This window comes from Pongo abelii, chromosome 8 (assembly GCF_028885655.2).
Source record: "Pongo abelii isolate AG06213 chromosome 8, NHGRI_mPonAbe1-v2.0_pri, whole genome shotgun sequence".
NCBI classification, from domain to species: domain Eukaryota; kingdom Metazoa; phylum Chordata; class Mammalia; order Primates; family Hominidae; genus Pongo; species Pongo abelii.
The window spans coordinates 55,293,713-55,312,817 of record NC_071993.2 but is presented as its reverse complement, the minus strand read 5'-3'; the positions used below and the strand labels follow the sequence as shown (position 1 = coordinate 55,312,817).

Below are 19,105 nucleotides of genomic sequence, written 5' to 3'. Positions count from 1 at the left end.
TAAAATATATTCAAATTGTCCACAAAAAGGCAGGCAAACAGAAGCAGAGGAACAAAAAAAGAGTAAAAAAAAGAGAAAACAAACAATAAAATCCTGAACCTAAATTCAAACACATCATTAATTCAAACACATTAAAAATTGATAGACGCTATTGTCAGAATGGAAAGAAATAAAAACAAAGCTATATGCCATCATTAAATATTGTGATATAGATAGGTTAAAAGTAACAGGATAGAAAAATTTATACCATCCTAACAGTAATCAAAAGAAAGCTGGTGTAATTCTACTCATATCAGGGAAAACAGACTTTAGAGCAAGGAAAATGACTCAGAATAAATAGATTATATGATATAATGATTAAAAGAGACATAACAATTCAAAATGTGTTTGCACTTTACAACAGAGCATCACAATTCAGAAAGAAAAACTCATAGATCTGAAAGGACAAATGGCCAAATCCACAATTAGAGAGTTCAACACCCCTCTCAGTAATTGTTCCTTCAAAGTCACAAACTACCTTCAAATGGTTTTCTTCAAAGCCACAAACTACCAAACTCAACAAGAAGAAATAAGTTGCCTAAATCATTTATAGCTATTACAAAAACTGAATATGTAGCTAAAAGCCTTCCCACAAAGAAACCTTGAGGCTCAGCATTTTCACTAGCAAATTCTACCATACATTTGAAACAGAAATAACACCAGTTCTACACAACTTCTTTCAAAAACACAAGAGAAGGGAACACTTCCCAATTCATTTTATAAAGCCAGGATTACCCTGATATTGAAAATAGAAAAACACAGTATAAAAAAACTACATTTCAGTATACCTAATGAACATAGGTGCAAAAATCCTCAACAATCAGCAAATAATACCTAGCTACATATAAAATAATGAGGGTACTATGGCCAATTGGACTACCCGTAAATGCAAGGCAAGTTTAATATTCAAAAATCAGTCAACATGATCCATATTAATAAAATCACATGATAATATCATTTAATGCATAAAAAGCATCTGAAAGATTAAAAATCTGCTCATGATAAAAAAAATTCTCAGTAAATTCAAAGGAATTGTTTATAACCTAATAATGGGCATCTACAAAAATCCCATAGCTGATGTTATATTCAATGGCAAAGACTGAAGACTTTCTCCCTAAGATTAAGAACAAGCAAGGATTTCTCCATTTCTATTGGATGTAATACTGGAAAATATGGATTGGAAAGGAAGATCAAAAACTGGCACTAATCACAGACGATGAGATTGTCTTCATAGAAAATCCCAAGGAATCCATAAAAAAAAGAAAACTTCTAGAACTAGTAATTAAATTTAACAGTTTCAGAATAATAGTCGACATATAAAAGTTAACCATATTCTTAAATACTAGAATTGAAAAATTAGAAACCAAAAAATTTTAAATACCATTTGGAAGTGTGTTCAACAAAAGACTCAGGTACGAATCTAAGAAAACATGTGCAGGCCCTACACTGAATATGACAGACTTTGATGAAAGAATCAAAGACCTAAATAAACAGAAAAGCACACTATGTTTATGGGTTGGAAGATTTACTACAGTTAAATTGTCAATTCTCTCCAAATTGATCTATAGATTTAATGCAATTCCAATAAAAATCCCAGCAGGAATTTTTGTAGATACAGGCAAGCTGATCATTAACATTTATATGGTATCAGAAAGGAACACTTCCCAATTCATTTTACAAAGCCAGAATTACCCTGATATTGAAAACAGAAAAACACAGTATAAAAAAACTACATGTCAGTATCCCTAATGAACATAGGTGCAAAAATCCTCAACAATCAGCAAATAATACCTAGCTATATATAAAATAACGAGGTTCTATCAAGACAGCCAAAGGTAAAGGAACTGAAATCACCAAAGCAAATTTGAGAAGGAAGAATAACTTTGGAGAGCTCCCATTTGATATCTTACAAAGCCACAGTAATCAAGACAATATTGGTGAAAAGCTAGACACATAAGTCAATGAAATCAAACAGTGTCCAAAGACCTATATAAATATGGCTAAGCAGTTTTTACAAAGTTATAAAGACAATTCAATGGAAAAAAGATAATATTTTCAACTAATGGCATTGGTAGAATTGGACATTCATAAGCAAAAACAAACAAAAAATGAATCTCAACCTAAACTTCACACATTGTACAAAAAGTAGCTCAAAACAGATTACAGACCTGTAAAACTTTTAGAAGAAAACATAGGAGAAAATCTTCATGGCCGTCAGTTAGGCAAAGAGATCTTAGATACGACATAAAAGTGCAATACATAAAAGTAAAAACAAATGATGATTTGGACTTCATCAAAATTTAAAACCTTCAATCTGTGGAAGACCCTGTTTAAAGATGAATAGATAAGCTATAGGCTGGGAGAAAACATTTGTGTCCCTACAATGGAAAACTACTCAGCAACAGAAATGTATGAACTATTGATACACACAAAATGAGTGAATCTGAAAGGCCTTATGCTGAGCGAAAGAAGCCAGGCTCAAAAGATTACACATGTATGCTTCCATGTATATGGTATTCTGGAAAGACAAAACTATAGGGAAAGATCCATGGTTGCGAGGATGGGGTGGAGAAAAGGTTTTACTATGTGGGGCAATATCCAGGAGCTATTTGAGGTGATGGGACTGTTCTGTTTCTTGCTTGTGGTGGTAGTCGTGTGACTCTACACATGAATTAAAACCCATAGAACTGTAGGCCAAAAAAAGAGACTTTTACTTTATGTGAATTGAAATAATAATAATAAATTACAGGCTAATCCCAAATTACCAACACCCAATTTTCCAACACCCTGCCCATCTTGCTGCTGTCATATGCAAACTGAGATTGTTTTTAGCCTTCAGAGTAGCTAAGGTGCTCAGGAGTGTTTCTTGTGCTTGGGTGTAATTTATTCAAATCAACTGAGCAAATACTTATTGGCCTTTTATTATTTTCCAGGCACTATTCAGGCACTCTGGATACATCTGTAAACTAAACAAACTAAAACCCATGACCTGGGTGTGAGGGGAAGGGTGTAGACATAAAGATAAACACAATAAATAAGTAAATTAAAATTAATAATTATAATGCATAATATGATGTATTAATATATAACATAATAATATCGTAATGAATAAGAAATGATAAGTGCTATTGAGAAGAAAAGAGCCAAGAAAGGAGAATTGACAGTGCTTGTATGCAGAAGGAGAGTAATTTACAATTTTAATTTGAGTGGCAGGTTTGGCCTCTTTAAGAAGGGCAAAACTGAAAGACCGGATGCAGACATCCATGGGAAAAGCATTTCAAGCAAAGAGAAGAGCCACTGCAAAAGCCCTGAAGTAGGAGTATGTCTGGCATATTCCAGGAACAGAAAGGAAGCCTGTATTTTCACTCTGATACTGAAGCCACACAAAGACAATACAGAAAAAACAAAACAAAACAAAACAAAACAAAAAAAACAAACTACCAATATCCAAGGGATCAATGTCCCTTATGAACATACATGCAAAATCCTAAACAAAATGCTAGCAAACTAAGTTCAACAGCATATTAAAAGGATTATATGCCATGACCAAGTATGATTTATACTAGAAATGCAAGAGTGGTTCAACATAAGAAAACCAATCAACAAAATACACCACATTAATAGACAAAGGCAAAAAAACAGATGATCATCTGGTTTGACTCATAAAGAGCATTTGACAAAATCCCACACTCTTTCATAATAAAAACACTCCAAAAACTAGAAATAGATAGTAACTTCCTCAACATGATAAAGGGTATTTATGAAAAGCCCACAGCTAGCAGCATGCCAAATGGTGACAGCTGACCCTCAAATTCATGTGGAATTGTAGGAAACCCTAAGAAGCCAAAGCAATATTTTAAAAGATAAAGTTGGACAACTCACATTTCCAGAGTTCAAAGCCTACTACAAAGCTACATAATCAAAACAGAGTGGAACTGACATAAGGATAAATATAGAGATCAATGAAATAGGATTGAGAATCCACAAATAAACTCATGTATCTGTGGCCCCTTGATTTTCAACAACGATACAAAGACAATTTAAGAAGGGACTCTTCAACTAATGGTACCAGAGCAGTTGAATAGCTATAAGCAAAAGAATGAAGTTGAACCCTGACCCCTTGCCATATACAAAAATTAACTCAGAATGAATTAATTATCTACACATAAGAGCCAAAACAAAATTTTTAGGAGAAAACACAGCGGTAAATCTTTTTTTTTTTTTTTTAAAGAGAGTAAGTTTAATAGCAGAGGATTCGGATGCTCTTGGGAAAATTAATAAAGTGGCTCTCTTTGTGATTACACTGTGACAGTCCAACAGGAAATCCATAGAATATCATCACATGCCTTCATCACATGCCTTCATCAGAGCTTCCCCCATCAACACTTGACTCATTCGTCATTGATTTTTAAGAAAGATGCATAATTACAGCTATAACCTAGTTTTCTGAAATATAAAATAAAACTGACTTTTTGTAATGCTTGTTTAATTCTCAAGGCAAAGCTCCAATCATATCTTTTTTCACTGTATATGCAATATGGGTTCCTGTTTTAAGTGGATTCACTCCAATTCCTTTTTTGTTATCGTCATTCTATCTATCCTAGGATAATGAGGACCTCTGGCAAATGAACTTTTCATCAGCAATTGGTTTCGTCACATGAATTTCTGTATCTGATTGCTGAAAAGGTGAAGGCGAAAAGCCGAGGGCCTTTCGGAACAAGTTGGGCAACTGAGATACGGAGTTAGCGGCGGCCCCGCTCCCTGCCCATCGTCAGAAAGGCGAGATGCTGACAGAGGTTTCAGAGTAGGGGGCACACACAGAGTAGGGGGCACACACTGGCAACTTCAGTTTTGTCTGGCCCACCATGGACTGGAAAATGGAAAGCCATTTGTAGCCAAGTCACAGGCTCTGTTGGCAGTATTATACTTGCTCTCAGACATTTGGGTCCAAATACCACTTCTCCCAGATTCATCAACAATGACCAAGTGGAACTCAGTCTTTGGGCCTGCTGTGTCCAGCTTTTTCTTTTCCTTTTTTTCTTTTTTTTTAAATTTTATTTTATTTTATTATTATTATACTTTAAGTTTTAGGGTACATGTGCACAATGGGGGGAGGGGGGAGGGATAGCTTTAGGAGATATACCTAATGCTAAATGACGAGTTGATGGGTGCAGTACACCAGCATGGCACAGGTAAATCTTTATGACCTTGGATTTGGCAATGGATTTTTACATATAATGCCAAAAGCACAAGTAACAGAAGAAAAAATGGATAAACTGGACTTCATCAAAACTGAAAATTTTTGTGCATCAAAGGACATTATTAAGAAAATGAAAGAAGAACCTACAGAATGAGAGAAAATATTTGCAAATCATATTTCTTTTAAGAGTCTAGTATCCACAATATATAAAGAATTCATACAACTTAGCAACAAAAAGAGAAACAACCCAATTAAAATATGGGCCAAGCCCTTCAATAGACGTTTCCCCCAAAAAGATATACAAATGGCCAAAAAGCACATAAAAAAATTCAACATTATTAGCCATTAGAGAAACAAAAATCAAAATCACAATGAGATAACACACTCCATACCCATTAGAATGGCTAAAACAATTTTTTTAAAGGGAAATAAATATTGGCAAGCCTGTGGAGAAATTGAAAACCTCTTATATTGCTGTTGGGTATATAAAATTGGTTCAGCTGCTGTGAAAATAGGCAGTTTGACAGTTCCTACAATTCTATTGAATTGAGCTACAATTCTACTCCTAGGTATATAATCAAAAGAATTCAAAACAAGTACTCAAATAAATACATGGACATGAATGTTCATAGCAGCACTATTTACAAGAACCAAAGGAAATAACCCAAATGTTCATCAACAAATGAATGGACAAACAAATTGTGGTGTGTACACATATGATGGAATATTATTTTATTGCAAAAAGGAAAGAAGTACTGATATACATTACAATGTAAATGAATCTCAAAAATATTAAGCTACCCGAAAGAAGTCAAACACCAAAGGAAACCTATTACATGATTCCATTTACACATGATTTATCCAGAATAGTTTAATCCCCAAAGCAGATTGGTGGTAGCCCAGGGATTGGGGAAAAGAATGAGAATGACTATAGGTTTTCCTTTTGGGGTGATAAAAATGTTTTGAATTAGATAGAGGTGGTCTTTACACAACACTGTGAAAGCATTAAATTCTATAGAATTGTTTGCTTTAAGATTATTAATTTTATGTTCTGCAAATCTCACCTCGGTGAAAAAAGCTAAGATTTTTTAAAAATTTTTCAAAGTAAAAGATGTCCAGCACCTGGAGCAGTTCTCAAACTTTAATGTGCTTACACATAATAATAGGACCTTTTTAAAAACAGAACCCTAAATTTCAACCCCAGGGATTTGTGATTCGGGAAATCTAGTTTACACAACTATATTTTTGAACAACTCTACAATGGATTCTGATGCAGGTGGTCTGCAGGCCACACTATGAGAAGCATTGCTGTAAGGTAGGGATTGACAGAACAGGAATGGAGACAACGTTCTGGATTCCAAGGATGGCAGACACTGATCCCCCACCTGACCTGGTGTTCCCAGATGGCTTGTATCTCACAAGGGACCTGTGGGTACAACAGAAGGTTGTAATCAGAAGTACAAATCCCAAAGTACCTGTATCTTTGGGAGCCAGTGGTGGTGTGAGGCGTGCTTGGCCAGATTTTGCATCTCATTTGAAGAAGCCTAGGCGCCTTTGCAGGATGTGAACCAGTGAAGCCTCATCATGTCACACAGCCCCTGAGCTTGGCTATAAAATCCTGCCACCCACAGCAGCTGCACATCAGAGAGGATGACTGCTCCAGTCCTGGTACTTGTCCTGCTTACATATGGAAGTCAGACAGACTGTCCCCTATATGGATTCTATCAAACTTCAGGAGGCAAGATTAATACCCATCTCCTGTTACTAAGGCCTGTGGATACTTGAGGGATGCATTAGAAAATTAAAAGCAAAGTGGCCTCATTTGCACAGTCCATGCTGATTACTTCAGACAGCCACCATCCTCTTCCAAACCTCCAGGGCTTCTCTCTCAGGGACTAGCACCAACCAGTCTCTCTCACACTCTCATCAAATTGGTTACCAAGGCCAGGCAAAGTTATGTCCTAAATAGTTCTCAAAATGTTCTCCTGTTCAAGCTACTGCCATCCCTGGAAGGAGCGACTGGCAGCTCCTTTTCTCCTCTCCTTTCTAGCCATCATCTCTGCCCATCCATCCCTATAGCTTAAAGCCCTACTACAGCTTGAAGTCCGAGCAATGCCTACAGAAGGCAGGAACAAACCTTACTCAAGATAGTTGATTTTGAATCTCACCTTTATGCCTCCTCAACCCATCTCAGACCAGATAACTCTCATCTTTAAATGTTTAGCTCAGTGGTCTCCTCATCCAGGAAAGCCTCACTGACCTCCTCCCCAGACTTCATTAGGTGCACTTCTCTGTGTCCTCTCAATTTCTGGGCCTGCCCTTGCCAGGGTCCCCACCATACAAGGATAATGCTCCATTCATGTCTCTACTAGGTGGGAGCCCAGAAGAGGAGCAGGCAGGAGCAGCCATATTTGAAGCAGTTGCAGGACCACTGCACATCAGGTGTCTTCAGGACACCAGGCAAGAGAGCCCAAGACTATCTGCCTTGCCAACCCTCTCTGCCTTTCCTCCTGTCCTGTCCATCTTCTCAATTCATTCATGCCCATATTCTACTCAGTGACCATTCACGGGGGTCCCTGATGTAGCTACAGACTCAGTCCATGCTCACATGGGCCTCACCACTGAAGCAGAAGAAACAGATTTGAACACCATCTTATTTCCACAGTGGTAAGAAACCAAAAATCGATAGATGTGCAGTGCCTTTATTAGCAGATGGGGAAGAGACGACTTAAGTGGCTGATGTCCTTGGCAACCATTTTAATACATATCCTGGTTTCAGATATGCTCAAGTGTGCAAACATGAACCAAAGAAATAAGAAACCAAGGAAGGTTACACAATTAATCATTGATTTGCCCTGTGATCAGTGCTGAGGGTGCTGAGGAAATGTGAGGCAGTGGGATCTGATTTGGCCCATGGGATGGGGATGGGGCAGCCAGGGGAGGCTTCTTGGAAGAAGTGACATCTCAACCTAGACAAATGCATAAGAAGCAACTGTCCAGGCAGAGTGAAGACAGGAAAGGCATCCCAGGTAGAGTAAAGAGCATATGTGAAATCTGAGTCTGAAACATGGCTGCAAGGTGCTAGACGAGTGATGCCATGGGCAGGCGGGACCCCCAGAACTGTGTGCCCCACACTCCCAATGTCTGACTCCCTCCTGGGAATCATGGGGAAGCACTGGAGGCTTCCAAGTGGAATGACAGGGTCACATCTGTGCCTTCCAAAGGCTGGTGTGGCCTTCATGTGAACTGCTCAGGAACTACACTGTCCCACACCCTTCCTCAATGGTCTGGCACAACAATTACCTCTAACAAACTTAAGTGACAGATATAACTCATACGCACAGGGGACATTGTTTCAACAGGAAAGATTAGGACGAAGCTGCAGGATGCCCAGCAGCAGAGCGAGAGGAGTAAGTGTTTAGGGCTCTGGCCTGCAGAGTGTCCTGTGAAACCTTAACCATTGCCTGGAGCACACCACATTCCTGTTGAAATGATGTCCCCTTAGGGCTATAAGTTATAGCCACAACTTAAGTTCAAGGTAAAGGTGACTGGGGTTGCTCCTTTGGCTGACATAAGGAATAAAAGTCAGCCCACGAGGCCTGGCAGGGGCTGGGAGAAGGCATATGCTAAGGCAGAAGCAAGAAGGAGCAGAGATGCCTTGCTTTGGAGGGGGCTTTTCTCAGAGCTATACACAGACCCAGTTGTAGAGGAGTCCTCATAACCCATAACCCCATGATGCCACAGTCCTGCACAGAGACCACCCTAGCTCCACATTGCCTATAGGGTAAAAGTGAAATGGTCTCCTATAGGGTTTGTGCAAGGCCCACCACAGTCTGACCCTACTTCTGCTCCACTTTCAACTCCAGACCTGCACTGTGGATGATGTGCTGCTGAGGGGTAAGCACTCCATTCTACGGTGTGTGTATGTAGTGTGGATAGGTAGTATGTGTGTGTGTGGTATTTGTGTGTGTTGTGTGGTTTCTGTATGTAGCATATATAGGTGGTATGTGTGGTGTGTATTCATGTGTGTGTGCTAGGTGCTGTGTGGTGTGTAGGTGTGGTGTGTGGGTGTGTGGTATGCCAGTATGTGTAAGGTGTATGTTTAGTGTGGTGTGTGTGTGTTTTGTGTACATGTGGTGTATGTATATGTGCGTGTGATGTGTATATAGTGTGTTTGGTGTAGAGGTGTTTATTTGGTATGATGTATGTTTCATAGAGATATATGATGTATTTTGGACACCATAGATATATTTTTGGAATTACATAACATGTCACCTCTGTGTTATGAAAAATGTTCCTTAAATTATAGTTACCATAAAGACTAAATGAATTGAAGAATAGTCCATTGTAAAAAGCTGAGCATGGTGTCTGGCACACACATGCTTAGGAAGCAGCTGTGATCACTCTAACTACCATCTTCAATCCTTGCCTCACAGCATCCCTCAATGTAGATACTATTATTATGTTGCCTTCAAATCAGGAGATGGAAGATTAAGAAATAAAGTAGCAGGACCAAAGAACACAGCCGCCAAGGCATACAACAAGCAGGCCTGACTCCAAGGCCCACGGCCTCTTTCCCTCCTCCCTGGAGACTTGGGACCTACTTTGCAGAAGGCACGGCTGAGGGAAGCCACTTGCCCAAGGACATACAGGTGTGGTAGGGCAGAGACGAGCACCCTGTCTCCCATTCCCAGCCCACTGCCATGCCCTTTACTCTGCAGACTCCCTGGAAGGGGTAGAGTTTCACTTCCTATTCTCTAACCATTAAGGAAGGTCAAGGGCCATGTATCTCTTTTAGGGAGAAAAAAAGTGCTCTGTTTATGAAACATGGCTCTTATAAATGTAAAACTTACTCATTACAAAACCAGGGTGACGTTTGACACAGGACTCACCTCTAAAACATCAGGACTGATGAAGTCCATTGGTTAGAACCCGATCTTCAAACAGTAGGCTGTCATGTCAGACATTTGGAAAACTATCACTATTATTGTGGGAGTATCAGGAAAAAAACAGGAAGAACACACACACATGTGTGCACATACATGCACGCACAGACAAATGCATGCAGGCTTTGGAGGTAGCCCTGGGTTCAAATTCTAGCTTTATTATTTACTAAATGTGTGACCTTTGGCCATGTTTTTTATCCTTTCTCAGCCTTTGTTTCCTTATTGATAAAATTCCAAAATTTTGGAGGGAAATAAAAATAAATAGATGTTTAGTGCTCAGCCTCCATAGACATTCAACTAATTACTATTGCTTTTCTTCACCTGATATCACTTACTAAATGTCTTTTGGTACTGACAAATACTCCCCTGCCCCTGAGAGCTGGTAGAATAAGTAGAACAAGTTTCCATACCAAGATCCTAAGTTAACCTGTATGTTATCAGGGTGCTCAGGCAAAAGGCCTCCTCAGGGATTGCCCCTGAAATATAGAGAACAGGGAACCCAGAGAGGGAATTCTTCCCAAGACAAGCAAGAAAATCAGGACCTGGGAATCTGGCCAAGGCTTGGCTTGGAAAGGGCAGCTAAGACCCCATGGAGGCATTCCCATACCTACAGAAGGGCAGGATGGCCCGAATGAGGATGGTTTCCATGGAATCCAAGAACAGGAAAATCTTGGAGCAAGATTCACAATAAAAAATCAGACATCACACAAGGGACCTTCCATGATTGTCACAGAAACAATAGACTCTCAAAAAACACAAGAAGAAATAATTATGATTCTTATGTTTGAAGAAATAAAAATGAAAGACAGATATGAAAAAGGAAAAGGGCTATCCAATCAAGTTTATTTGAAAAAGAAACAAACAGTATATCTAGACATATAAAATACTGTCATTGAAATTTTAAAAAGAAAACCTAAATGGCTAGATTATATATCAGATTAGACACAGCTAGTAGGAGATTCAGTGGGTTTAAGAAAGACCAAAAGAAACTGCGTGGAACAGAGTACAGAGAGACAAAGAGATGAAAAATGTAAAAGAAAGATTAAGAGACATGGAGGATAGAATGAAAAAGTAAAGCATACATCTAATTGTATTAGTTCCAAAAAGGCATAATAGGAAAAGGGATGGAGAAGAGGTCATAATTTAAAAATCCATATTTTATAAAAGACATCAGTTGGGATTCAGGAATCCCAATGAATATGAAGCAAAATAAATGTTTAAAATAATGTACATTGAGATATATGACAGTAAAGCAATAGAACAAGAATGGTGAAGATCTTAAAAGCCACCAGAGAAAAATGACAAATTACCTTCAAAGGAAGAGAAATAAAAACGATTTTTAAATGGCAACAATGGAAGGCAATAGCTGGGGAGACCTTCCATTTACTGTGAGAAAATAACTGTCAACCAATAAATGTATACCCAGCAAAACTATATTTCTGCAATTAGGGAGAAAATAAAGACAGTTTTCAGACAAATAAAATCCAAGAGAGTTTACCACAAATAGACCCACAGTACAGGAAAGTTTAACGAATGTACTAGAGTAGATAAAAAATAATCCCAGATGGAAGGATAGAGATGCAAAAAAGAATGGTGAGCACAGACATTTAAAGCATGTAGGTAAATCCAAAGAATATTTTATAAAACAACAACAATAACTGTCATATCTGATGGATTTACTAACAGGAGATAAGTTTAAAATATTAGCTAATAGTAATGTATAAGTTAGAAAAAGGCAAAAATATTTAAGAGTTTTAAGGTCTTGGTGTCTTAATTGGAAGGATAAAGATACTGTTTAACTAAAAACATGAGTATGCTTGTTAATTCACTCCAGGGTAACTACTATAAAATTAATCATAGAGAGTTTAAATTTCATACTAGTAGGTAGGAAACACAATTTTAAAAATTCAATTCAAAAATAAGACCAAAAATGTTTTTTAAAAGTGGAACAAATGTAAAAAGCTAAGTAGAAATCATTCCAAATATATTAATAATTATGAAAGTGTAAACAAATGACTTTCTCCAGTTAAAAGAGAAATAATACCACACTAGATTGAAAAACAAAGTAAAACCAACAAAAATGGTTCCTTATTGTTTACAAGAAAAACACCTAAAAATGTAAGGACAGTACACAGAAACGTTAAAACCAAAGGGTGAAGAAAAATCCCAGGCACAAACTAACCAAAAAAAACCTGATACAGTCCTATTATTATTAAGGCAAAATGTACAACTAGGGATAAAAAGGTCACCATATAACGATAAAAATTTAGACTCCATAAGAATATAAAAATTCTAAATATGTATGATTCTTACAACCTCAAATATATGTAAGGGAAAATTCATCAGAAATTGACACATCCACTTTATCATGAGAAATTTTGAATGCATCGTTCTCAATAACTGATGCTCCATTTCCCAGGCCGCTGCCGCAGGTGGCGGAGGGGCAGGTCCCAGTGCTGGAGGCTGAGGCCACCTCCTGGGCCACCTGGCGGCCGTTGTGGTGAAGCAGGTACTGCTGGGCCGGAAAGTGGTGGTGCGCTGCAAGAATGTCAACATTTCTGACAATTTCTACAGAAATAAGCTGAAGTACACGGCCTTCTTCCGCAGGCGGATGAGCACCAACCCTGATGAGGCCCCTATTATTTCCTGGCCCCCATTATTTCCTGGCCCCCAGCAGCGTCTTCTAGCCTACAGAGCAGGGCCCACGGTACGCAAGACCCAGCGAGGCCAGGCTGCCTTGGACCCCGAGGTGTTCAATGGAATCCCACCGCTCTACAACAGGAAAACCAGATGGGTGTTCCTGCTGCCCGCAAGGCTGTGCATGTGAAGCCCACGAGAGAATTTGCCTACGTGGGGCGCCTGGCTCAAGAAGCTGGCTGGAAGTACCAGGCAGTGACAGCCACCCTGGAGGAGAAGAGGAAGGAGAAGGCCGAGACCCACTACCAGAAGAAGAAATAGCTCATGAGGCTGCAGAAACAGGCCAAAAAGAACGTGGAGAAGAAAACTGACAAATACACAGAGGCCCTCAAGACCCATGAGCCCAATAAGGCCTGTTTATTCCAAAAAGAAAAAACAAAAAAACTGATATTTCAAGCCGACTTTAAAAATTAATGATAAAGGATATTTGAATGAAACAATTCACAAATTCGATCCAAGGGACATAAATAGAACATCAAACCTAACACTCTGAGAACATGCATTATTTCCAAGCACATGTGGAATATTTATGAGAAGGGACTACATTGAGGGCCATGAAGTCAACCTCAACTAATTTCAAAGGATGACAACCCAGACGATCCACCTTCTCTCACCTTGATAGAGTGAGAAGTAAATAGCAAAGATGACTAGAAACACTGTAACAATGGAAATTCAAAATTCAAACACGTAAGAGTCAACTATAATTTATAAGGGAAATTAGAAACATATTTCATACTAAATGATACTGAAAATAAAACTTACAAATTACAGAGAAATTTATACGTAAAAAGAAGATGGAAACAGACATCCAAGTTAAGAAAAAGAACACCAGAATAAGCCCAAAGGTAGAAGGAAATGATAACCCAAAAAAGTAGGAGAAACAGGAAAAGTCAAAGTTGGTTCATAGGGCACACTGAAAAGTAAACAATTGTGAATAGTGCTGAAGCAGAAAAAGCAAGGAAGACACAGGTAAATAGGTTGGAAATGAGTCACAGAACTCACAAGCTCTGCTCAGAAGAGCGTGAGGGAGCCATCGTGAGCAGCCGGATGCCCACAAATGGAAACTTTGATGAAATGGGAAAATCAGCTTGCAAAATAACAAACCAAGAATAATTCGGCTTTAATAAAACTTGCTAGGGGAGGAGCCAAGATGGCCGAATAGGAACAGCTCCGGTCTACAGCTCCCAGCGCGAGCGACGCAGAAGACGGGTGATTTCTGCATTTCCATCTGAGGTACCGTGTTCATCTCACTAGGGAGTGCCAGACAGTGGGTGCAGGTCAGTGGGTGAGCGCACCATGCGCCAGCCGAAGCAGGGGCGAGGCATTGCCTCACTCGGGAAGCGCAAGGGGTCAGGGAGTTCCCCTTCCAGGGGTGACAGACGGCACCTGGAAAATCGGGCCACTCCCACCCGAATACGGTGCTTTTCCGACGGGCTTAGGAAACGGTGCCCCAGGAGAGTATAGCCCGCACCTGGCTCAGAGGGTCCTACGCCCACGGAGTCTCGCTGATTGCTAGCACAGCAGTCTGAGATCAAACAGCAAGTCGGCAGCGAGGCTGGGGGAGGGGCGCCCGCCATTGCCCAGGCTCGCTTAGGTAAACAAAGCAGCCTGGAAGCTTGAACTGGGTGGAGCCCACCACAGCTCAAGGAGGCCTGCCTGCCTCTGTAGGCTCCACCTCTGGGGGCAGGACACAGACAAACAAAAAGACAGCAGTAACCTCTGCAGACTTAAATGTCCCTGTCTGACAGCTGTGAGGAGAGCAGTGGTTCTCCCAGCACACAGCTGGAGATCTGAGAACGGGCTGACTGCCTCCTCAAGTGGGTCCCTGACCCCTGACCCCCGAGCAGCTTAACTGGGTGGCACCCCCCAGCAGGGGCAGACTGACACCTCACACGGCCGGCCAGGTACTCCAACAGACCTGCAGCTGAGGGTTCTGTCTGTTAGAAGGAAAACTAACAGAAAGGACATCCACACCAAAAACCCATCTGTACATCACCATCATCAAAGACCAAAAGTAGATAAAACCACAAAGATGGGGAAAAAACAGAGCAGAAAAACTGGAAACTCTAAAAAGCAGAGTACCTCTCCTCCTCCAAAGGAACGCAGTTCCTCACCAGCAACGGAACAAAGCTGGACGGAGAATGACTTTGACGAGCTGAGAGAAGAAGGCTTCAGACGATCAAATTACTCCGAGCTACGGGAGGATATTCAAACCAAAGGCAAAGAAGTTGAAAACTTTGAAAAAAATTTAGAAGAATGTATAACTAGAATAACCAATACAGAGAAGTGCTTAAAGGAGCTGATGGAGCTGAAAACCAAGGCTCGAGAACTACGTGAAGAATGCAGAAGCCTCAGGAGCCGATGCGATCAAATGGAAGAAAGGGTATCAGCCCTGGAAGATGAAATGAATGAAATGAAGCGAGAAGGGAAGTTTAGAGAAAAAAGAATAAAAAGAAACGAGCAAAGCCTCCAAGAAATGTGGGACTATGTGAAAAGACCAAATCTACGTCTGATTGGTGTACCTGAAAGTGACGGGGAGAATGGAAACAAGTTGGAAAACACTCTGCAGGATATTATCCAGGAGAACTTCCCCAACCTAGCAAGGCAGGCCAACATTCAGATTCAGGAAATACAGAGAACGCCACAAAGATACTCCTCGAGAAGAGCAACTCCAAGACACATAATTGTCAGATTCACCAAAGTTGAAATGAAGGAAAAAATGTTAAGGGCAGCCAGAGAGAAAGGTCGGGTTACCATCAAAGGGAAGCCCATCAGACTAACAGCGGATCTCTCGGCAGAAACCCTACAAGCCAGAAGAGAGTGGGGGCCAATATTCAACGTTCTTAAAGAAAAGAATTTTCAACCCAGAATTTCATATCCTGCCAAACTAAGCTTCATAAATGAAGGAGAAATAAAATACTTTACAGACAAGCAAATGCTGAGAGATTTTGTCACCACCAGGCCTGCCCTAAAAGAGCTCCTGAAGGAAGCGCTAAACATGGAAAGGCACAACAGGTACCAGCCACTGCAAAATCATACCGAAATGTAAAGAACATCGAGACTAGGAAGAGACTGCATCAACTAACGAGCAAAATATCCAGCTAACATCATAATGACAGGATCAAATTCACACATAACAATATTAACTTTAAATGTAAATGGACTAAATGCTCCAATTAAAAGACACAGACTGGCAAACTGGATAAAGACTCAAGACCCATCAGTGTGCTGTATTCAGGAAACCCATCTCACGTGCAGAGACACACATAGGCTCAAAATAAAAGGATGGAGGAAGATCTACCAAGCAAATGGAAAACAAAAAAAGGCAGGGGTTGCAATCCTAGTCTCTGATAAAACAGACTTTAAACCAACAAAGATCAAAAGAGACAAAGAAGGCCATTACATAATGGTAAAGGGATTAATTCAACAAGAAGAGCTAACTATCCTAAATATATATGCACCCAATACAGGAGCACCCAGATTCATAAAGCAAGTCCTGAGTGACCTACAAAGAGACTTAGACTCCCACACATTAATAATGGGAGACTTTAACACCCCACTATCAACATTAGACAGATCAACGAGACAGAAAGTCAACAAGGATACCCAGGAATTGAACTCAGCTCTGCACCAAGCGGACCTAATAGACATCTACAGAACTCTCCACCCCAAATCAACAGAATATACATTTTTTTCAGCACCACACCACACCTATTCCAAAATTGACCATATACTTGGAAGTAAAGCTCTCCTCAATAAATGTAAAAGAACAGAAATTGTAACAAACTGTCTCTCAGATCACAGTGCAATCAAGCTAGAACTCAGGATTAAGAATCTCACTCAAAACCGCTCAACTACGTGGAAACTGAACAACCTGCTCCTGAATGACTACTGGGTACATAACGAAATGAAGGCAGAAATAAAGATGTTCTTTGAAACCAACGAGAACCAAGACACAACATACCAGAATCTCTGGGATGCATTCAAAGCAGTGTGTAGAGGGAAATTTATAGCACTAAATGCCCACAAGAGAAAGCAGGAAAGATCCAAAATTGACACCCTAACATCACAATTAAAAGAACTAGAAAAGCAAGAGCAAACACATTCAAAAGCTAGCAGAAGGCAAGAAATAACTAAAATCAGAGCAGAACTGAAGGAAATAGAGACACAAAAAACCCTTCAAAAAATAAATGAATCCAGGAGCTGGTTTTTTGAAAGGATCAACAAAATTGATAGACCGCTAGCAAGATTAATAAAGAAAAAAAGAGAGAAGAATCAAATAGATGCAATAAAAAATGATAAAGGGGATATCACCACCGATCCCACAGAAATACAAACTACCATCAGAGAATATTACAAACACCTCTATGCAAATAAACTAGAAAATCTAGAAGAAATGGATAAATTCCTCAACACATACACCCTCCCAAGACTAAACCAGGAAGAAGTTGAATCTCTGAATAGACCAATAACAGGAGCTGAAATTGTGGCAATAATCAATAGCTTACCAACCAAAAAAAGTCCAGGTCCAGATGGATTCACAGCCGAATTCTACCAGAGGTACAAGGAGGAGCTGGTACCATTCCTTCTGAAACTATTCCAATCAATAGAAAAAGAGGGAATCCTCCCTAACTCATTTTATGAGGCCAGCATCATCCTGATACCAAAGCCTGGCAGAGACACAACAAAAAAAGAGAATTTTAGACCAATATCCTTGATGAACATTGATGCAAAAATCCTCAATAAAATACTGGCAAACAGAATCCAGCAGCACATCAAAAAGCTTATCCACCATGATCAAGTGGGCTTCATCCCTGGGATGCAAGGCTGGTTCAATATACGCAAATCAATAAATGTAATCCAGCATATAAACAGAACCAAAGACAAAAACCACATGATTATCTCAATAGATGCAGAAAAGGCCTTTGACAAAATTCAACAACCCTTCATGCTAAAAACTCTCAATAAATTAGGAATTGATGGGACGTATCTCAAAATAATAAGAGCTATTTATGACAAACCCACAGCCAATATCATACTGAATGGGCAAAAACTGGAAGCATTCCCTTTGAAAACTGGCACAAGACAGGGATGCCCTCTCTCACCACTTCTATTCAACATAGTGTTGGAAGTTCTGGCCAGGGCAATTAGGCAGGAGAAGGAAATCAAGGGTATTCAATTAGGAAAAGAGGAAGTCAAATTGTCCCTGTTTGCAGATGACATGATAGTATATCTAGAAAACCCCATTGTCTCAGCCCAAAAGCTCCTTAAGCTGATAAGCAACTTCAGCAAAGTCTCAGGATACAAAATCAATGTGCAAAAATCACAAGCATTCTTATACATCAATAACAGACAAACAGAGAGCCAAATCATGAGTGAACTCCCATTCACAATTGCTTCAAAGAGAATAAAATACCTAGGAATCCAACTTACAAGGGATGTGAAAGACCTCTTCAAGGAGAACTACAAACCACTGCTCAAGGAAATAAAAGAGGATACAAACAAATGGAAGAACATTCCATGCTCATGGATAGGAAGAATCAATATCATGAAAATGGCCATCCTTCCCAAGGTAATTTACAGATTCAATGCCATCCCCATCAAGCTACCAATGACTTTCTTCACAGAATTGGAAAAAACTACTTTAAAGTTCATATGGAACCAAAAAAGAGCCCGCATCGCCAAGTCAATCCTAAGCCAAAAGAACAAAGCTGGAGGCATCACACTACCTGACTTCAAACTATACTACAAGGCTACAGTAACCAAAACAGCATGGTACTGGTACCAAAACAGAGATATAGATCAATGGAACAGAACAGAGCCGTCAGAAATAATGCCACATATCTACAAGTATCTGATCTTTGACAAACCTGACAAAAACAAGAAATGGGGAAAGGATTCCCTATTTAATAAATGGTTCTGGGAAAACTGGCTAGCCATATGTAGAAAGCTGAAACTGGATCCCTTCCTTACACCTTATACAAAAATCAATTCAAGATGGATTAAAGACTTAAATGTTAGACCTAAAACCATAAAAACCCTAGAAGAAAACCTAGGCATTACCATTCAGGACATAGGCATGGGCAAGGACTTCATGTCTAAAACACCAAAAGCAATGGCAACAAAAGCCAAAATTGACAAATGGGATCTAATTAAACTCAAGAGCTTCTGCACAGCAAAAGAAACTAGCATCAGAGTGAACAGGCAACCTACAAAATGGGAG

General features: G+C 39.7%; 1 protein-coding gene and 1 pseudogene across 1 annotated transcript in view; one reads left to right on the top strand and one right to left on the bottom strand.

Moving 5' to 3' along the window:
• The window catches only part of WDFY4 (WDFY family member 4), a 303,041-nt gene that overhangs the window by 223,833 nt on the left and 60,103 nt on the right, over nucleotides 1–19,105 (bottom strand). The window lies entirely within an intron of this gene.
• LOC103891633 (large ribosomal subunit protein uL13-like) lies at nucleotides 6,603–13,556 on the top strand (annotated as a pseudogene).